The 23,484-nt window shown below is 42.8% G+C and overlaps 1 protein-coding gene across 1 annotated transcript in view; it reads right to left on the bottom strand.

Annotated features, from left to right (window-relative positions):
* LOC124622512 (fat-like cadherin-related tumor suppressor homolog) overlaps positions 1–23,484 on the bottom strand; it is an 883,388-nt gene that overhangs the window by 600,403 nt on the left and 259,501 nt on the right. The window lies entirely within an intron of this gene.

Here is a 23,484-nt window from a genome sequence, read left to right as displayed (position 1 = left end):
AAAAGAAAAATTCGGAGTAGGTATTAAAATTCATGGAGAAGAAGTAAAAACTTTGAGGTTCGCCGATGACATTGTAATTCTGACAGAGACAGCAAAGGACTTGGAAGAGCTGTTGAACGGAATGGACAGTGTCTTGAAAGGAGGACATAAGATGAACATCAACAAAAGCAAAACGAGGATAATGGAATGTAGTCGAATTAAGTCGGGTGATGCTGAGGGAATTAGATTATGAAATGAGACACTTAAAGTAGTAAAGGAGTTTTGCTATTTAGGGAGTAAAATAACTGATGATGGTCGAAGTAGAGAGGATATAAAATGTAGATTGGCAATGGCAAGGAAAGCGTTTCTGAAGAAGAGAAATTTGTTAACATCGAGTATCGATTTAAGTGTCAGGAAGTCGTTTCTGAAAGTATTTGTATGGAGTGTAGCCATGTATGGAAGTGAAACATGGACGATAAATAGTTTAGACAAGAAGAGAATAGAAGCTTTCGAAATGTGGTGCTACAGAAGAATGCTGAAGATTAGATGGGTAGATCACGTAACTAATGAGGAGGTATTGAATAGGATTGAGGACAAGAGAAGTTTGTGGCACAACTTGAGTAGAAGAAGGGATCGGTTGGTAGGACATGTTTTGAGGCATCAAGGAATCACAAATTTAGCATTGGAGGGCAGCGTGGAGGGTAAAAATCGTAGAGGGAGACCAAGAGATGAATACACTAAGCAGATTCAGAAGGATGTAGGTTGCAGTAAGTACTGGGAGATGAAGAAGCTTGCACAGGATAGAGTAGCATGGAGAGCTGCATCAAACCAGTCTCAGGACTGAAGACCACAACAACAACAACAACCATAGCTACGATTAAAGCATTTAGCAACTAGGAAGATGCTAGGATTGGTTGCTTACATTGTGTCGTTGGTTTAGCGTAGTGAGTAGCGTTACTGGCTGTCAATATGATGCGTGATACGGTGGGGGTTCGCGTAACGCTACGTTGAAATTTTTTTCCCCTAACATCTGCGTTTTTAATGGGTTCTGATGTTTTATTATTAGTTTAATATAATTATATGATATAATATTTGATGTTATGTAAATATAAGTTCAACTTCTTTTTGAGGAGTGAGTTTGTTCGTGTGGTTAATCTACGGGACAGCTTGCGCTACTCCATTATCTTTTATGTTCCGTAAATCACATGTTGCAAAGGTTGTGCTACTGGGTAGGAACAGTGGTCAAGTAAGACTTACCTTCGGGTTTTACTAAAATGTGGGAATGATGAAATAATGTTTATCTTATGTGGAGTACAATTCCAAATTTGTATCGCAGTGTTCGTGACGGAACTTTTATGAGCCTGTGACCTTATTGACTGGACATGGTACTTTCCTTTCCGTTATAAAACGTGTACATGGATATTAAAGTTTATATTTGTGTATATTACATATAGAACAACGTGACTAGCATACAATGGAGGAAAAGTGCGTTTTAAGAGAGCTAACGTGGGAATTTTATGTGCGCCCATTTAGTTAACGGTGTGGTTTACAAAAAGAAACATCCCGCAACTGCCACTGGAGTGCGTTGTGATCGCGTATACAACGTTGGGACCCACGTACAGTATGCACAAGTCGCATCGTTTCTGAGCGTTCAGCTGCACGTTGAACCCAGCTCGCTCAACGTTGACAGCACGGTCCGTGTGCAGACGGCTTAACGGGAGAGTGGCTCTGAGCACTATGGGACTTAACATCTATGGTCATCAGTCCCCTAGAACTTAGAACTACTTCAACCTAACTAACCTAATGACATCACACAAAACCCAGTCATCACGAGGCAGAGAAAATCCCTGACCCCGCCGGGAATCGAAGCCGGGAACCCGGGTGTGGGAAGCGAGCTTAACGGGAGACTGGTGGTTCTTACCCGTACATTATTTCTCACCAGGTTGTGGCTAATACGTATACCAAAGCTGATTAAAATAGTTCCAGGGGTTTAGAACGAATTTTCAGGCAATGGCTTTGCCCGCATATCACATGAATATGAAATACATTTTCACTCAGCTCAATGTTTATGGTGACGTATCTTCTGAATTATGTGCTGTACAGTGATGTAATTTTGCAAGTAAGTCAGGTGGGATATGTGCTAACGATATGCGGAAAATGTCGCGAATAGAGTTAGTAGTAAAATAGAAATAAATTAAAACGTCATGCGGGATACGGCTGTTTTCCACGCATCTTAATATTTATGACGTCATATCTCGTGGGCTATGTGTCGTACAATAATATATTTTTCTAGGTTCATTCAGCGACAAATGTGGATACTGTCTGCAAAATGTGTCACGAATACGAATAGTAGTAATAGATTAAAAAGTAGTGCTTCATATGGCAGTCTTATTGTACGAACAGCGAAAATGTAATAAGCCACAAAATTATTGCATTTTATCATTTTGTGGGGGGTCTTCAGCGAGCAGAGGTTTCGTAGAGCTTTGAAATTCCGTGCAAAGTTTGTTGCAAGCCTGTAACTGCTCACATTCTCAAATACTGTCTGACTGAAGTATGGATATTTTCGCGCCGTGGGTTACACTGCTTTTTCACCCCCATCCCCACCGCTTTGATAGTTGGATGGTTCGTACCCTCACAGTCGTTCTTTCCAGACAGTAAACAATATGTCTAACAAGTTAGGTTGAAATCGTTCGCGTGCTTTAGAAGAGATGTGGGACAACATATATATACGCTTATATACATACGTAGATCCATTTTTATAATTTTTATGGATTTCATACCTTCCATTGTTTTGCAGATATACGTTTCAAATTTTTAAGCATTTCTCCTCTCCCCGTCGCCGTCCGTGTTTTGGCATCATACAGGGCAACACTCCTTACAATACAATTCACTAATCTTTCGTCAATTGTTTATGTAATCGAGCGAAGAAAATGTTCCTACTTCGGTATAACATTTATTTTGCTATAGTTGTCTTATCATTGCTAATTTTGCGTCTTACATACAGGAAATCAACAACTCGTTTCACTAACTCAATTCAGATTTTCTTCATTTTATCTTCTTCGATTCCCACGTAAAAATCACAGCCTTATATATTCCATAGTTCTTATAGATGGTTTTCAGCTATTTTAACATACTGTTAACCGTCTTATCATTTTCACTCAGTAGTGCCAACTCCTCGCCAAATCTTATACCCCACGTGATCGAAAGTATGCGGACTCCTGGCTGAAAATGACTTACAAGTTCGTGGCGCCCTCTATACATAATGCTGGAATTCAATATGGTGTTGGCCCACCCTTAGACTTGATGACAGCTTTCACTTTCGCAGGCATACGTTCAATCAGGTGCTGGAAGGTTTCTTGGGGAATGGAAGTCCATTCTTCACGGAGTGCTGCACTGAGGAGAGGTAGCGTCGTCGGTCGGTGAGGCCTGGCGCGAAGTCGGCGTTCCAAAACTTCCCAAACGTGTTCTATAGGATTCAAGTGAGGACTCTGTGCAGGCCATAACAGGGATGTTATTGTCGTGTAACCACATCGCCACAGGCCATACACTATGAATAGGTGTCGATAGTGTTGAAAGATGCAATCGCCATCCCCGAATTGCTCTTCAACAGTGGGAAGCAAGAAGGTGCTTAAAACATCAATGTAGGCCTGTGGTCTGGTAGTGCCACGCAAAACAACAAGTAATTCAAGCCCCCTCCATGAAAAACACGACCGCACCATAACACCACCGGCTCCGAATTTTACTGTTGGCACTACACACGATAGCAGATGACGTTCACCGGGCATTCGCCGTACCCACACCCTGCCATAGGATCGCCACATTGTGTACAGTGATTCGTCACTCCACACAACGTTTTTCCACTGTACAATCGTCCAATGTTTACGTTCCTTGCACCGAGCGAGGCGTCGCTCGGCATTTACCGGCGTGATGTGTGGCTTATGAGCAGCCGCTCGACCATGAAATCCAAGTTTTCTCACCTACCGCCTATCTGTTGCAGTTTGGAATTCCTGTGTTATGGTATGGATAGATGTATGTCTATTACACATTACGACCGTCTTCAACTGTTGGCGGTCTCTGTCAGTCAACGGACGAGTTCGGCCTATATGCTTTTGTGCTGTACGTGTCCCTTCGCGTTTCCACTTTGCCATCACATCGGAAACAGTGGACCTAAGGATGTTTAGGAGTGTGGAAATCTCGCTTACAGACGTATGACACAAGTGACACCCAATCACCTGACCGCGTTCGAATGTTAGGCGGAGCTCTCAGCTGCTACGACGTTGACTTCGTAGCAGCTGAGGAGAGCTCCACCTACCATCCTCCAAGGAAGCCATGGGTCTGAAGATGGTTATATAAATATAACCGAAACCGGTCACCTATGTTATTGAGACATAAGTGTTGTGATCAAGACTGAACTTCAGTTAAAATGTAATAATCTATTGATCACTGTATTCCAAAAATGTTTACCAAAATTATAGAAGTTACAATAATTCTTAAGCCACGTATATGTTTCCCAGTAATTTATTGCAACGAATCACATGGTTAACAACAGGTTTTCGAGTGATTCTCAATTTGCTGGTGCTCAGAAACGGCATATATACATATAAGCTTGAAATGAATGCAAATATGGCGCCTCACAACTCTGTGCTGAAGGGAGATGGCGTGCATGTGACGTAGGTGGCGTAGCGCCATCTCATTAGTCAACGCTCAGACGCACGCTCACAATATCTGACATGCTAGATATTGACCTGCACATTTGGAAAGACTCCCGAACGTGCTGTTCCACGCTAAGACGTCACAAACTCGGCACGCTCAACGTTCGGGTGCACGGTCCGTGTGCCGACGGCTTTAGGGCGTGTGGTAACGTGGAGAGAGAAGGAAGGACGAGAAAATGGGCAGATAGCGAGGAGGAGGGAGGAGATAGGCACAGGAGCAGATGAAAAAAGAGGGGAGAGGAGGGAATGGACAGAGACGGGGAAGGACTAATAGAAGATGGAGTAAATACGTATCCAGGCAACGCCGAGTTCTCAGCTAGTCTCTAACAAACAAAAAATCATTCCAATTCTGGCCCGTCCGCCACGTTTCCAGTTCTGGACCGCCGAGCGTCTGGAAGTCCGTCGTTATTGTAAACTGCCTCCCCGAGACGTGCCGCCTCCTCACCTCGGGTTAGACCGGAGGCGGAGGCGGCGGCCACGTGCGACGGCCACGTGTCGGCCCGGCCCGGCGCTAAATATACCGGACACTGTCGCGTCTGAGGCAGCGGCCGCTGCCGGAAGGCGTCCACGGCAGCTCCGGACCAGACAACGGGGCACCGCTGACAGGGAGGCGCCACACCCTGAGGCTCACCCGTGTCCACCAGCTCTGGCGTGCTAGTCGGGGGGCGACTCGGAAATAACTCCCAGCAAAGGGCTTAGAGCACTACGCTTTCGTTCTCTAAAAAAAAATAACTTCAATTTTATATATATATATATATATATATATATATATATATATATATATATATATATATATATCGGGTGATCACAAAGACAGCATAAATTTGAAAACTGAATAAATTACGGAATAATGTACATAGAGAGGTACAAATTGACACACATGCTTGGAATGGCATGGGGTTTTATTAGAACCAAAAAAATACAAACGTTCAGAAAATGTCCGACAGATGGCGATTCATCTGATCAGAATAGCAATAATTAGCATAACAAAGTAAGACAAAGAAAAGATGATGTTCTTTACAGGAAATACTCAATATGTCTACCATCATCCCTCAACAATAGCTGTAGTCGAGGAATAATGTTGTGAACAGCACTGTAAAGCATGTCCGGAGTTATGATGAGGCATCGGCGTCGGATGTTGTCATCTTTGTTCAGCATCCCTAGAGATGTCGTTCGATAACGATACACTTGCGACTTCAGGTAACCCCAAAGCCAATAATCGCGCGGACTGAGGTCTGGGAACCTGGGAGGCCAAGCATGACGAAAGTGCCTGTTGAGCACACGACCATCACCAAACGACGCGCGCAAGACATCTTTCACGCGTCTAGCAATATTGGGTGTTTTTTTACCTCTCTATCTACATTATTCCGTGGTTTATTGAGTTTTCAAATTTATACTTTCTTTTTGATCACCCAGTATATATATATATATATATATATATATATATATATAGTTTATCCAAATATCGATACTGGCAAGATATCGATCCCCGGAATGCCAAGATTTTCGAGGAAGTTTCAAGTTTAAATTTTTGTATAATTTCGCATTCGGTATACTAATTTTCCATTTATTTTTTAATTCTTGAGTTACATTAACATGCAGATGCTCTGACTTTCATGTGATTTCTACATCTACATGGTTACTTTGCAATTCACACTTAAGTGCGTGGCAGAGGGTTCATCGAACCATTATCATACTACTTCTCTACCATTCCACTCTCCAATGGCACCGTGGCAAAAAGGACCACCTAAATCTTTCCGTTCTAGTTCTGATTTCTCTTATTTTATTATGATGATCTTTTCTCCCTACGTAACAAAATATTTTCGCATTCGGAAGAGAAAGTTGGTGACTGAAATTTCGTAAATAGACCTCGCCGCAAAGAAAACCGCCTTTGTTTCAGTGACTGCCACCCCAACTCGCGTATCATATCAGTGACACTCTCACCCCTATTGCGCGATAACACGAAACGGGCTGCCCTTCTTTGTCATTTTTCGATGCCCCCCGTCAATCCTACCTGGAAAGGATCCCACACTGTGCAGCAATATTCCAGCAGAGGACGGGCAAGTGTAACGTAGGCTCTCTCTTTAGTGGTTTTGTCGCATCTTCTAAGTGTTCTGCCAACTAAGCGCAGTCTTTGTTTCGCCTTCCCCACAATATTATCTACGTGATCTTTCCAATTTAAGTTGCTCCTAATTGTAGTTCCTTGGTATTTAGTCGAATTGACAGCCCTAAGATCTGTGCGAATTATCGTATACCCAAAATTTATCGGATTTCTTTTAGTACCCATGTGGATGACCTCGCACATTTCTTTGTTTAGTGCCAGTTGCCATTTTTCCCACCACATAGAAATTCCCTCTAGATCATTTTCTGATTGGAATTGATCGTCTGATAATTCTACTAGACGGTAAATTACAGCATCATCCGTAAACAATCTAAGGGGGCTGCTCAGATTATCACCTAGATCATTTATGTAAATCAGGAACAGCAGTCAGCCGATGACACTACCCTGCGGAACGCCAGATATCACTTCTGTTCTGTTCTGTCCTATTCTGATGCGATTAAAGGTACGATTCGACGGAAGTCTCCAGAGAAGAAAACGTACAGCAGACCATGGCGCCGTAACCAAATGTCGATGTCGGAACCGCAACCCAAACAGTGGAAGTGCAGTCCTGAATAAATTATCAACATTACAGTTGCTGTGCGAGACGTAGGCTTAGACTGTCAAGGAATGTTTGTATGAAGAATGATATTATGAGAAGGAAAGTTGCCACTCACCATATAGCGGAGATGCTGCCTCAGCATCTCCGCTCAACTTTCCTTCTCATAATACTGGTACATTCCATCCTGCATTTTCCATTGTTTGATATTTGTATGAAGAATGAGCACCTTGTAAAGAACAAGCGACTTCGCGCGATAATCGGGTCATCTTAGGCCTCTCACCGCTACGTGGTAAAGGCAACTTCGTCACAATGGCAGGGGACCCCACTTCAGCGTAGCTCACATAATTAGAACAAAATTGATTGATCGTATACAAAAGTCTTTATCGTGGTTCAGTCTACCTATTATTGAAAAGGAATCCAAAAACCTCTCGAAAAACCCTTCATAATTTCCTCAGATTTTTGCCGGATTATGAATTCAGTATAAATTTGTAATGGATAAAAATATTTTTTACGTGATGTTATTAGAACTTAACGATTTTTTGATTTTTTTCCTTTTACTAGTACTGTGAAACCAAGTTTTTTGCCAAATTTCATGATTGTACTTCAACAAGAAGCGCCTTATGGGTCTTGATTAGTGAGTTTGGGAGTATCAAAAATGGCTGTATATTTTTATTGCATTTACTTAGAAGCTTACATTTTTTACACCGCAAAGAGACTGAAGACCCTGGTATGTGATATACATTTCAATTCGATACCTCTACCCGTTCCTGACAAAAATCGGTCGTAACAGTCGGACAGACAGACAGACAAAAAAATGACTCTACAAGGGTTCCTACCAGTTGAGGTAAAGAACCTTAAAAGAAAGATACCAAAGATGATGAAGGTCAAACGGTTAAGGTGTTAGAACGTGTTCAGTACTATCGGCAAAACTTCAAAATGCAAAACTTCAAAATATTGACCATTTGAGGACACATATTTTCCTTTTGTCAATATTAACGAGCGTAATGATAGCCCAAAAAATAATCTCTGTATTTTTAATGTGTACTGAGCGTCTGAGGTCGAACGTTGGCGGTGTGACAATATTCGCTTCTCAGATGTTGACAGAGCTTTATGATCCAGTCACGCACATTTAGTGTGCACTGTTTACGTTTTCAGTTCGTCTTTGTCCTAAATGTAGCTCAAATTTAATTTTCCAAGTAGCGTTTCAAACAACAAAAAATTGTAATTGGCCATTGCAGGGGTAGTCATTTAATTTTCCACTTTATGGTGGTGACTGGCGAATTTACTATGGGACCGTTTTTTTATGAATTTGAAAGCACAGCATTTGCTTGCTGAATTACACAACAGTGTGGAAAGAGGCTCCATCTTCGAAAGGTACGCCATATACAGGGTGTCTCAAAGTCTTTGCATCTAGGGGTGATGGACCATGTCATGCGGAGCAGCTTTAACTTTTGTTAGAGACAAAATGTTCGGTTACGCTTCTCGGCAATTCTAGTGGTACTTTTGCATCGATGATGCCCCTGAGAGGTGACAGGGTGTAACCATTCTGCAGTGTGCATATCACTTATGTGTTGTTTATAATCCAGTCATGTGCTCCGAGTGAAAGAGGATATGGCTGCAAAATTAAAGTTCTTGATGAGTTTCCAAAACATCTTTTTATGTTAGGTTTTCTTGTTGTAAATCACTAACAATTTACCGCGGTAGGTAGTATGCAGCACACATGGTAACTACACCTGGCTAGTTTAGTGAAAGGAATAATAAAGGCGCCAAGAGTCGCCTGCAAGCATCAGTGAACGTTTCGTCAATAAAGAAAGCTGCTGCCCATGACGTAATGTATAATCCCTAGGCGTTTGATGCTAAGATTATGAAACACACGGTATACGCAATGACTAGTACGAGTCTGCCAACACATGTCAGTCTCACCAAATTCTCACCAACATATAAAAGATTTTACGTCAGATACCCGAATAATAATTTTTCTTATCGTATTTGCTGATACTGTATCTCAAAATTTAAAGCATTTGAATGACGCACCTGTCGTCATAAATCGCAAAGCTACTTATAATCTTTCGTCGACTGCAACTGCCTCTCTCATTAACCTATTCTGTCTCTCTGTTTAACGCCGTATCATAACTAATAAGTTGCTGTACAACGCAGGATCCACCCAAAAACAGTTTATAAAATCGATCGCGATCGTAGTTTTTCTTTCAGTCAGTAAATTAACATACGACAGATCACACATTTGCAGCCATTCACGAACCTCTTCTATTTCATTTTTTCTATCCTCCTTGTCAGCGATAGGTAAATCAGTTGTGTAACATACTTTCTCTTCAGTATTCGACAACATTTCTAACCTTCTTAAGTCGCGTTGCCACCCAACGTCCGACAATATTAACAAAATTGTTGATGGTATGCATGTCTCTTCAGTATACGAGATGAGGCTTTGCACAGATGTGTTGGTTACTGTCTCTACTATGCCAGTCAATCGCGTCATTTCGATCTTTTCAGTTCTGAGCGCATAGTGAGCACGTAAAGATTCCCAGAACAATAGTGTCTCCCGTCACGTATGAGGCCCTGGTGAGAGTTTTCGCCTGACGTTATGCAGCCTACATAACATAACTGTCATGCGTTTCGTTCTTTTCCGCAGGGGCAATGAAGAAACTCTTGCAGCGTTTTCGATGGGAAGTGTTTGATCACCCACGATACAACCGTACCTAACTGGCTCTCCCTGAGTTTCATATCTGCTCACGTGAACCGCTATGAAGAGAACATTTAGGCACCGGCAACGAGCTGTAGACCAGCTTAGAGAATTGGCGGAAAGCACAGGCGGTTGCCTGTAATTTGACGAGTGCAATGGAAATATGTCTAAGTCAGAGCAGTAACTATATAGAGAAGTAGCCGGAAGATGTAGCTAACTGTTCCAAACAGAACACTTCTGATTTTCACAGGGGTTTTCATTTCGCGACCATCGGACCTTACTTTCCGAACAGCTCTCGAACTGAAGGTTTGTCGAACTAGTATCGTCAATACATACTGAACGTGTGAAGATCCCTTTAGAACACTCCAATGCAAGGTAATCCTGTTTATGATTATGTTGATTTGGCGCGCAACGTAATAGTTTCTGAAAAATCGAGGAATTAGATATTCTTGCCACCTGGGGCGGTGGCTTAAACCACCCACTAAACTGAGATGTTTGTACCACTATCAGACGTGAACTCAATATCCCTTCCGGGCAACCACTTCCTTTCCTGTGCTCCTGCGATCACACTCAAACCCATTAATCCTCAAGTAATTAGTTTTGCAATTCAGGATAGCGTCCTCAAGAAGTTCTTTGATGTTTGGAAGGTCGGACAAGCGATCAGGCGGAAGTAAAGCTGTGAGGGTGAGTCGTGAATCGTGTCTCGATAGCTAAACAGGTATAGCATTTGTCCGCAGGTTAGAGTCCTGGTCCGGCACACAGTTTTACGTAATACTGGCTGACAAACCCGACATTGCCTGGGTATTCATTTTGCCAATTTTCTATCGGAAACGGAAACAAACAATAAACTGTGTTTATAGATAAGTTTCAGCTCCATGTATTCTTGAAAATGTCTTTGACGTTAAGAAACAGTTGTTCAAAGATCCCAGACAGTTTGTCTGGGTTGGGCGCAGCTGCTTCGCATGTTTAGAACGCGATTTTGTACACGTTTTTATGGCAAAGTCAGTTCATAATTCTAAGACGGCTATTAATTTGCCTGATGCCGTTTGCGATTCGCAGTTGAAGTCTGTGAAAAGCCCTGCCAGGGGTCAGGGATTTACTTACGCTGACTCGACTGTAGGAGTGTCTTAGTAGTAAAGAATAAATGAATTGAAACTTCAAGCACGAGGCGGCATTTTTTCACGCATCTCAGTGTTTATTGCGTCATATCTCTTGACCTACGTATCGTACAATGATATATTCTACATCTACATCCATACTCCACAGGCCACCTGGCGGTGTGTGGCGGAGGGTACCCTGAGTACCTCTATCGGTTCTCCCTTCTATTCCAGTCTCGTATTGTTCGTGGAAAGGAGGATTGTCAGTATGCCTCTGTGTGGGCTCTAATCTCTCTGATTTTATCCTCATAGTCTCTTCGCGAAATATACGTAGGAGGGAGCAATATAATGCTTGACTTTTCGGTGAAGGTATGTTCTCGAAACTTCAACAAAAGCCCGTACCGAGCTACTGAGCGTCTCTCCTGCAGAGTCTTCCACTGGAGTTTATCTATCATCTCCGTAACGCTTTCGCGATTACTAAATGATCCTGTAACGAAGCGCGCTGCTCTCCGTTGGTTCTTCTCTATCTCTTCTATCAACCCTATCTGGTACGGATCCCACACTGCTGAGCAGTATTCAAGCAGTGGGCAAACAAGCGTACTGTAACCTACTTCCTTTGTTTTCGGATTGCATTTCCTTAGGATTCTTCCAATGAATCTCAGTCTGGCATCTGCTTTACCGACGATCAACTTTATATGATTTGTGTAAATACATTCAGCGGCATATGTGGATACAGTCTGCGAAATATGTTCCCAGTATAACTGGTAGCAAAGAACTAATAAATTTAAACGTCATGCTCTATGCGGCAGTTTTCCACGCCTCTCAGAGTTTACGATGTCGTATCTGCTGAAATATGTAGTACCATGAGATAATTTTGTAGTTGCGTTTACCATCATATGCAGATACGGTCTGTGAAACGTATTGCGAATAGACTTAGTAGCACAGATGTAACAAATGTAAACATCATGTAGTCTACGGAGGTTTTACACGCATCTCATCGCTTATGACCTGAACTATGATATGCAGATAGTTCTTACCTCCACAGCAATTATTGCCTGACAGAAGCGGTTATGTGTAACACGTTTGGCTGAAATCGGTCCAGTGGTTTAGGAGAAGATGTGGAACATACACACATGCATACATCCATTTTTATAGTATGTTATGAACACCAGCAAGTTGCAAATCTGTAGACAGTCCACTGCAGAGTGAAAATCCATTCTGGAAACTGCGTTGCTCTTTTATCTATTTTGAGAAATGCTTTCGGTCTGGACTTAATTTTCTGTTAGTGCCACCTTTAGTTATTATCTAATAAATCGTGTTCAAATCAAATTACAATAATTTTCTACGTGTGAACAACATGAGATGTTGGCCTGGCAGCAGAGGTATTGCCAAAGAGACCCTCTTTCTCCCACAAAGAGACAGACAGAGAGACAAGAACGGCAGACAGACAAGAGCGACAGACAGAGAGACAAGAGCGACAGACAGAGAGACAAACGAGAGAGAGAGAGAGAGAGAGAGAGAGAGAGAGAGAGAGAGAGAGACGAAGTATTCAAAGCGAGCGCTAGTGCCGTCCGGACATCCTAATTGCAGCTTCCGCCAACACGCGCATCTCTCGGCCGATCGCGCCTCGCCGCTCGCAGACGTAAACAAACGGGCGCCCGCGTGCCTTTGAGGCTAATCTGGCGCCGCGTATATCATCGCAGGCGATTCACCGCAACTTCTGTGGAGCCGCCGCTTCGAAAATAGGAACAAAGCACCCTGCGATCCAACGCCAACTCCAACAAACAACTGCATCCGGCGGGAAAAAAATGTATTCGGAGAGGTGTGGGCTTGCAGTTGTGTTCTTTCAGAACACACACGAGTTCGGTTGATTATTAAACTCACTGGTTCCCCGTATCATAATGAAACCAGCCAGGCATTCATCATCATTATTACAAACACACTTACAAAGTTACAATGGAGGCCTCTTCGGTGAACTTCACTGATGAAATCTACTGCCGGTGCCGAAGCTAGAAGCAGCGTTTCGGCAAGTGTCTTACTCTTCATCTCAAGGCTACTTGCCTGAAGATGATGAGGCCTCGTCGAAACATTTTCTCAAGCCGCCACTGTTGAGATTTAAATACAGAATTCATTTTCGCGAGTTGTACTGAATAGAGTTTGGCGTAGCATTTATTGTTATTCGCTCACGTGCTGCGGATGGCCAGTTCAAGCCCAACCACCACTAACTGTTTAATGTTTAGTAATTATCATATCTAGAAGGTTCTAGAAATTTCTTACGTTTGAAATGTTTGCATATCATGTTTGTATAAATAGCAGCACGTAAGCTGTCGTGCAGACTGATAACAGGTTGCTTGAAATCCACTCCAGTCGAATGTCTTTACCTCTTCGCAGGAATAGCACTACCTCCTGTTCGGAGAGAAATAACTGCGGATGAGGAAAGAGAGCAAGTGGAGCAGGAGAGAACGCATCCTCTGTACCGGCACGAACCGCACCAGCAACGACTGAAGTCAAGGAGGAGTTTCCTAAGAACATCAATGGCACTTGGAACCAACGCTGAGAAGCTAGGTAACAACTATGGAGGGCTACGAGTTGTCTCCCCTTGGCTGGAAAAGAGTTTCAAAAACTCTGCCTTCTGGCTATGATGAGAAAAGGACGACTTGGTAGTCCATGAACAGACCGAGATCTGGAATTGGGAGATCAAGGATCAATTTGGCCAGATGTGGCTACACTGATCAAGATGATATTCAGTGTGAGTGTGGAGAAGACCAGACTGGTTCAAATGGCTCTGAGCACTATGGGACTCAACATCTGTGCTCATCAGTCCCCTAGAACTTAGAACTACTTAAACCTAACAAACCTAAGGACATTACACACATCCATGCCCGAGGCAGGATTCGAACCTGCGACCGTATCGGTCACGCGGTTCCAGACTGACGCGCCTAGAACCGCACGGCAAGGCCAGACTGATCACCATACGCTTCAATGCCGATTGTGTCCAGCCTCCTGCACAGAAGAAGGAGCACATCAAGGAACAGAAAATGTTTTGGCAGTGTCCAAGTTTTGGGCAAAAATAACACTGTCATAACAGTGTATGTAAACCGTATGTTTCTGATACGAGGATAAATAAATAAAATGTACGTTGGTGTTCATAATAAACGTACTTTCAGTGCTAAGTTTGTGCTTTGTTGACGACCCTGCTTTCGAATAAACCGAATTTCGTACTGTTCCTCTCAAAGCCATTATTCCAGTTCCTCAGAAGAAATGTCTGTCAGAAATACTTGTCATTTTAATTCTCGTATGCACTAAATCCGTTACGGATAATGCCATGCACTCAGTGCGTCATTATTATCATGCGAATTACATAAACGAACAATGCTTCCCTTACCGAATAAATATGGCCCTGTAAAATATTTTCACATACCTTAGAATCTACTTTTTTTCCAGTGCGATCAAAACTCCATTGAAAAACTATCGATATGATAGTCCTAACCATTACGGAACCTCCACTACAACTCAAATCTGTAAAAAGCTAAATTGTACCGTCCGCTTGGAATGTTCCCCAAGTAAATGCATTTTATGCTATCGGATCACATTACCGAATCTAACTGATTTTTGCCGGGAATAGCCGAGCGGTCAAAGCCACTGTAGTCATGGACTGTGCGGCTGGTCCCGGCGAAGGCTCGAGTCCTCCCTCGGGCATAGGTGTGTGTGTTTGTCCTTACGGTAATTTAGGTTAAGTAGTGTGTAAGCTTAGGGACTGATGACCTTAGCAGTTAAGTCCCATAAGATCTCACACATATTTGAACATTAGAACTGATTTTTGTCTACGTTTAGAGCTCATTTTCCTTGCTCTCGGACGTTTTTCAAGAACTGTGGGGTTGGCAAATGTACGACGATTACTTTGTCTGCACATTTCCCGATGAACTGGTTTCGTCAGCACTGTGTTCTCTAGACGCCCATTAAGCTTACCAGTCTGTTTTGAGACATTAGTCTTTAAAAAAAAAAGTACCATAACGATTAATGAATATAGGTCGTGTTTCTTTCACTGTCCTACGAAGCAGACGAATTGAACTCTGTATACTACTATGATGCTTGTAGCAGATCTAAGACACCTGAAACCGTTGCGTCGTCCAAGCCGACACCGATCATTTCCTCTTGGAAGTATGCACAATATGAAATAAATGTAGCTGTCTAAGGAAGCCTAACCCGGTATAAGGTAAAGAAAAATAGCATCCTACGAAATAGCTTCTCATGACTCTTAATTTCATCAAGATACATAATTTACAACAGACGTGGAATTCAACAAACCGAAGAGAAAGTAGACCACAAGCTGGGATTGGCCTTTCACGGAGAAGAAAATCGGCCGTGTCCTGTTCATAGAAACCATACTTACACAACTAATAACAATATTAATTATGAAAGTACACTGCTTACCGCGCACCGCAGGCGAGTGAACGCCATGGGTGTCAGCCACGCACATACGTTGCTCTTACACGCTCTCGTCGTAATAATTTCTGGCCAGTGGTTCGCAGTGAACAGCATAATACTTGAACACTAGCGTGAACATTCTTTTTTATGCTTTTGAAATGGTAGTAGTGGGAGTTTTAGGACTGGGTTGAGCTATGAATGAACAAATGCATCGGACCATTTACTGACATACCACATAAAATCCTATTTTATAGAATTTCATTAAAATGATTTTAATTTTGAATCAATCACTTGGCTAGTCAAAACATCAACATTAAGAATTTACTGACAAGGCGATGCTTTCTGAATAGAAGCCAAATGAAGGAGACAATAGCGAGTTGTTTAAACTCCCGGTGATTGCGTAGTCCCAAAGAGTAAAAGCGGCAATAATCAAACCTATTAAAATCAGACCATGAATTTATACTGTTAAAAAAACAGAAAGCGAGACAGAATTCCACTGTACAAAATATGCAATATTCAGCAATCCACCCATATTGTGAAAATGGCTGTATATACATTGCGTGTATGTATGTTACACATCTTTTAAACCACTGCACACATTTCAACCAAACTTAGTACTCATATGACTTACTGACTGGAAAGAAGCGCTGTGGGGTATGAACCACCTACCTATCAAAGGGGGTGGGGGTGTTGGTGGAGATGGAAAAGCAGCGTCCACGACGCGCGAGTACACTTACCATAGTCAGCCAGTATTTGAGAACGGGAGCACTTAGTAACTAGAAACGAACTTTACAAATAATTTCCAACCTTCACGAAACTCTTTGTCGCTAACGACCGCAGTAAAGGATGAAATGAAAACGTTTATAGCTTCCTACATTTTCGCTCTTCATGCAGCAAAACTGCCGCATGAAGCATAACATTCGAATTTATTACTTCTTTGCGACTAACTGTATTCGCGACACATTTTGCAGGCAGTATTGACATATTTCAGTGGAATATACCAGCAAAATTGTTTCATTGTACGACACATAATTTAGAAACTACGTCACAAAGACTGACATTCGTGACAAACTGCCGCATCATACATCACGTTTAAATTTATTACTTCTTCGCTATCGACTCTATTTGGAACACGTTTCGGAGACAATATCCACTTATGCCAATATATACATATATATAAAATTGTGTGACACATAGTTCAGGAGATACGACGTCATAAACATTGCGCTGCGTGAAAGTAAAACTCCAGAACGAAATTAGTTAGAGATACAGGTGAAATATCTGCTGGGAAATACATTAAATTGATATGAAGTATATTTGCCGTGTGTGTACACGGGTAAAGCCATGGGTAAAATAGCCATCCTAAACCCCTGGAATGATTTTAACCAAATTTGGTACACGTATCGGTTAAGATCTGGGAATCGTGTGGGGGTAAGAACCACCGGCCTCCTGTTGGGATGAGGGTGATAACGTGGAGAGAGAAGAGGGAAAGATGGATAGAGAGAGGGAGAGGAGGAAATGGACACAGAAAGGGAAAAGAAGGAGATAGACGTAGAGGGAGAGAGGGGGAGATGAGGGGAAAAGGAGGAGATGCAGAGGGGAGAAGAAAATTAGAGGATAGACAGAGAGGAGAAGGGGGGGGGAGAGATAGATAGATAGAGAGAGGGAGAGAGAGGGGGGGGGGGGAATAGAAGGAGATGGGCAGAGAAATGAACAGGAGGAGATGGAAAGAGAGTGGATGGGGTGGATGGGGTGGACAGAGGGGGGCAGGGACATGGACAGAAAAAGGGCGAAGGAGGATATGAGCGGAGAGGGGGCAAGGAGGAGATGGACTAATGAAAGGTTGAAATGTATGCATAACCGGACAACACTGTGTACTCAGCTAGTAATTAAAATATTAAAACAAAGAAATTTAACTCTTACAATGAATGCAAATGAAAGCAGAGAAACAAATAAAAATATGCCAGTATAAGCAGGAAGTAGAGTATCAGTTAATAGAGCCCGTGGCCCTGATGAATTACACAGTGCAAATTAATCAGAATTACCACCATGTCTGACGTATGGCGAACAGTCTTTTACTCAGATACGTAAACAAAGGAAAGACAAACAGTTTAATTTATGGAGCGCAGTTACATAGATCTACAATTGAACGTAAAGCTTCTACTCACAATCAGTCCTATAAACATTTAACGTAAATTAATCAGTCGAACTCATACAGAGCGACTGCGTATGTTCACCATGTGATTCTGCCTTTTCTTCCCACAAAAACAGCGTTCATGCAACAGACAGACATCCAACATGTACTGGAGCCTGGAGAGAGCTGCATGCTAAACAGGTAGTGCTCGTGCAAGATAACTTAGCCCGTGCACAGAAACGCATTCGCATTCTCATTCTCATCTCTGGGCGAGTCCACCCCTCTGTTCCGAAGAGGCGGCAACCTCAGCTGCATGTCACCTACGGAGCTGTGTGCTTCATCTGTTATGAACGAAACATTCTCTGCCTGTCTCAGCTACACTTTGGGAACAGAGGCGTGTACACGCCAGTTGCACTGTAATCTTTTTCAAACGGCAACTGTTCTCAAATATCTCCTAACCTCATCCGACAATTCATAGTGAACTGCCTGTCATTTCATTAACAGTCACAATTATTGTAATATTTCTACATTTAGTAAGGTACTGTGCGAAATTTGACTGACTGCAGTGAAAAATAGGGATCGCTGTGAGTTTGCGTTTGGTGCACGTTAGATCACATACTGCTGTGTACGAAGTGGAATAACGTACTGAACTTTCCTTTCAACTTGAGACGAGATATATCTGTATCCCCATTATGTATCACCATTCCCGAAAAACTGGGCTGTCTGGAGTACATTCACTTCCGATCGGGTATGCAAACGACGGAGTGGAAGTGAAATATTGATAACATCCCTAATATCTTTTAAATTGTTCGGTATACCGAAACAAATTTTTAACAAATAATAGGTTGCAAAGTGGAGAGTATTTTGACACATAGCCAACATCTGAAACTTCCTCATTGACTGCTACACTCGAGTGACTGCAGATTTGTATCGATGAAATAATGTAAATTCTTTATAGGGCCATCAATAGGTGGTGAAATGAGAATTAATATGGATATGTAAGAACATAAATGAAGAAAAAAATGTTCAAATGTGTGTGAAATCTTATGGGACTTAACTGCTAAGGTCATTAGTCCCTAAGCTTACACACTACTTAACCTAAATTATCCTAAGGACAAACACGCACACCCATGCCCGAGGGAGGGCTCGAACCTCCGCCGGGACCAGCCACACAGTCCATGACTGCAGCGCCTCAGACCGCTCGGCTAATCCCGCGCGGCTATAAATGAAGAAATTACACTTTTATTTTTATAACGAGTATCGGTTTTTCATAAGCTATTGACCTTATTTATTGTCAATTATTTGGCTAATGTTGGACTATTTTGCATCTGCATTAGCATGTTAGTGGTGTGAAACTGTGTAAACCCTGGAATGTTTTGGGGAAAGACGCTAATTTTAATAAGGCAAAAAGAGAAAGAAAAGGAAGTGCGCAAGACAGCGAAAATAAATCACTCCCTCTGCTGCACTTTCAGCGTAATCCTGCACCCACTGTGTTTTTAATAATAAATGGTTGACCTGTACAATAATTGGTCACCCTAGCAGACTCGCCAGTTGTGGCTCACAAGTTCTGCAAAATGTAAGTTTGCGTGAAACTTTAAGCTGCAGAACTATAACTCCCCTACCGTACTGAACCATCCACAAACGAGCCCCCACCGCTATCGTTTTCCTCTCCTCTATGAGCGGCTACGTGACATGTAATACTGTACGCACTCTACATACACACAACTCTAGCCTAATAGCAGTTTTTGCTTTTCAGTAAGTGCACAGCACAGCTTGCCCTCGACGTGCCGTAGTTGTTTCCATTAAAAAGTATATTCTTCTCCGCAGCCATCAACAAGCCAGCGACCATCTACATCTACATCCATACTCCGCAAGCCACCTGACGGTGTGTGGCGGAGGGTACCTTGAGTACCTCTATCGGTTCTCCCTTCTATTCCATTCTCGTATTGATCGTGGAAAGAAGGATTGTCGGTATGCCTCTGTGTGGGCTCTAATCTCTCTGATTTTATCCTCATGGTCTCTTCGCGAGATATACGTAGGAGGGAGCAATATACTGCTTGACTCTTCGGTGAAGGTATGTTCTCGAAACTTTGACAAAAGCCCGTACCGAGCTACTGAGCGTCTCTCCTGCAGAGTCTTCCACTGGAGTTTATCTATCATCTCCGTAACGCTTTCGCGATTACTAAATGATCCTGTAACGAAGCGCGCTGCTCTCCGTTGGATCTTCTCTATATCTTCTATCAACCCTATCTGGTACGGATCCCACACTGCTGAGCAGTATTCAAGCAGTGGGCGAACAAGCGTACTGTAACCTACTTCCTTTGTTTTCGGATTGCATTTCCTTAGGATTCTTCCAATGAATCTCAGTCTGGCATCTGCTTTACCGACGATCAACACTATATGATCATTCCATTTTAAATCACTCCTAATGGGTACTCCCAGATAATTTATGGTATTAACTGCTTCCAGTTGCTGACCTGCTATTTTGTAGCTAAATGATAAAGGATCTATCTTTCTGTGTATTCGCAGCACATTACACGAATGCTTCCTGTTTGGTGGTCAACGTTCTTCTCTCTGTAGTATTCAATAGTCTTTCCTTACAGCGGCCTCCCATACCGGTTGTAGGCGGTCATTATGTAGCGTCGGTCCCAGAAACTTCGCTGGTGCAGCCTAAATATAGAAATATCACAGGAATTACGACTGTTATTGAAATGACAGGCAATTCACCATGAATTGTCGGATGAGGTTATGAGATACGTGGGAACAGTTGCCGTTTCAGAAAGATTCAAGTGCAACAGGCGTGTGCACGCCTCTGTTCCCATAGCGTAGCTGGCAGGTTCCTCCATTTCATTCGATGTTCATATGCTATTCCATTACAGTTGAAGAGCGTCTCGAACTACTTTTGAGTTTAGGGGGAATACCAAATGAAGTGAGACATGAATGGGACTCAGCTTTACTCTGTTCTTCTCGGAAGTATTCGGTACAGCGCCACAATTCATTTAGTAATGCGATGCAGCAGGTTTCTGTCGGCACGACTTCCCTCAGTTCGTCAGAGTCGTGGTGTCAGCGCTGTTTTGCCCTTCGCTATTTGTTCGTGGTGTAAAGGAAGATCACAGGTCTAGCGGCTGTTTGCGCAAAAGGAGGCAGTCAAGCCATCTGTCGTCGCAAGCATTTACAATGAACGGTGGAATTCTCTCTATCCATTATGAAGTCGCAAAATCGACGGATATCGCTAATGTGCAATTGAGTGACGTTACAACGCCATGCGAAAAAAATGGTTCAAATGGCTCTGAGCACTATGGGACTTAACATCTATGGTCATCAGTCCCCTAGAACTTAGAACTACTTAAACCTAACTAACCTAAGGATAGCACACAACACCCAGCCATCACGAGGCAGAGAAAATCCCTGACCCCGCCGGGAATCGAACCCGGGAACCCGGGCGTGGGAAGCGAGAACGCTACCGCACGACCACGAGATGCGGGCGCGAAAAAAATATGAAGATTTAAGTGACGATGAAAAGACAAAATATTACAGCCATCGACAGACGGGATTCACTGTTTTCTACATCAAAAAGCCCTTTCGCCAAACATGCAAGCTTGGAGCACGTTGTGAAATTGATGGTACGAATAGTAAATTTTCTGAAATTGCACACATTATTATAGTGTCAGTTCCAAGAATTTTCGATGCAGATGAATGAAGAGTGTGTGGATATAAAGTATATTTATTAAGTCTGGAACGATTTGTCGCTTTGAATTTCTGATGGAAAGTAAAATATTCGGAAAGGATAGCGGGCCTCGCATTTTAAGTATAGTTGACTGCAGACTCCCCTCACTAAGACAATACAATGGGAGAAGCAACTTATTTCTAATGTCATGGGAAAAGTGGATGCACTAAAAGAGGATTTCATAGCGAAAGTGACAACCTCTGGCACAAAACACCGTCCACCTCTCTGAGCTAATTGGCGTTAAAGAAAACTCGAAATATGAATAAAAAATGGTTCAAATGGCTCTGAGCACTATGGCACTTAACTTCGGAGGTCATCAGTCCCCTAGAACTTAGAACTACTTAAACCTAACTAACCAAAGGACATCACACACATTCATGCCCGAGGCAGGATTCGAACCTGCGACTGCAGCGGTCCTGCGGTTCCAGACTGTAGCGCCTAGAACCACACGGCCACCCCGGGCCGGAGAAGTATGAATAATTAATTGTGACGTAGAAATAATTAAAACAGTAAATGTTTTGATGACACTGACAATCTAACATCTGTTTTCGAGAATGTTTGCGTTTTCTGTTGAACGCACCGCTGTACACTTGCAGATGGAACTGCATTGTACTTCCCACTTAAAACATAAATTATTTTACTTTAAATTGTCCAGGAGTTCTATGCTATTTCCGTCAGGAAGACTTCCCACCACTCCATAATGAGGTTGGAAACTTGATAAAATGTTTCGATTAAGATATGTGTGTGAAACGAATTTTCAATTATGATACTAGGTAAGTCGCGATTACGTGGCAACCTCAGACTGAAAATCTGTGAAACTGTCTGTATCTGTCCGTACACCGATAATTTGTACCAGGTAAAAATTATATTATGACCTCAGCATGCCGAAAACAATTAAATAATACTGAGAATATGTTTTGTTTGTGATCTAAGTTGTCGATAAATACGAAATGTAAAACAAAGTCGCACGCAGGGGACAGATTTATCTTTTAAATGCAGCACCTTTGCAGTTTTCTCCTCTTCCGCTCCCCACCCTCCAACAGCACGGCTTGGCGATGAGGGAAGCGTGCAGCCAGGCGAGGGAGCTAAGGCACTCGTGCCAGGGTATGCCCCGCGTGCCGAGTTCTTGTCCGTCCTTGTTGTAAGGGCTTGTAAATTTCATCATCTTTCGAACTGCGTTCTTCCATTTCTTTTAATTGTTTGCAGCACTTTCGAACTCATTGCTTATCAAATTTTAAATTCCGTATTGGCGTTCTCATAAAAACTCGGATCTTCGCAAACGATACCGTCCGTCCCATCTCAGTTAAGAGGGACGTGAGCAGGAAGTCGTGTGTCCAGCGGGCAGACCCGCTGTGCAACGAGGCCCCCTGACAGACGCGACGTCTCGCGCTGCAATGTAAACACGGCCGACCGGCGGGACAGACAGCAATTACGGCGCGCGTTTCAGTGACGCGCGCCTTGTCCGCTGCGCCAGTAATTCCGACGTCGGCTCTGGCGCCAGCAACAGCGCCGCGTACTGGAAAGACAGCTGCTCCAGCTCCAGGCTGCATTGCGCCAGATCTGGCGACGGCTCAAAAAATAAAAGAAAATGTACAGGGATCGGGAGTATGCGACGTTCGAGGATTCTAGACTGGATCTTTACCTATGCGCAGACGTTCTCTACTTTCGTTCAACGTCCTTCTGAGCCACAATTTTTCCATATTAAACACCTTACGACGGAATAATTAACGGCGGATATCTCCGTGTTAAGCCCCTTTCATCGTTTTTATTTAGACTTCAACGTTAAAGTTGCTTTGAAAGTGAGGTTATGAGAGACCGTCCAATTTACAAAAAGTTGGAACATAATACTGAGGAACTGACAATTACCGTGGAGTTTCCGTATCTCCAGACTGGCGGAATTAGAACAGGTCTGTAACTTTTAAATGATTACAATAACTGTTAAAGGAACCATATGAAGTTGCTTAGGAAGCTTTTATTTATATATTCAGTGAAGACTATTTTCTGACGGCTTCTCCATTATCAAGTCATACATAGCAATGAAGGTTTAAC

The sequence above is a fragment of the Schistocerca americana genome, chromosome 7 (assembly GCF_021461395.2).
Source record: "Schistocerca americana isolate TAMUIC-IGC-003095 chromosome 7, iqSchAmer2.1, whole genome shotgun sequence".
Taxonomy (NCBI): Eukaryota; Metazoa; Arthropoda; class Insecta; order Orthoptera; family Acrididae; genus Schistocerca; species Schistocerca americana.
Note: the sequence above shows the minus strand (reverse complement) of the source record. Positions and strands in the feature narration are given on the sequence as shown.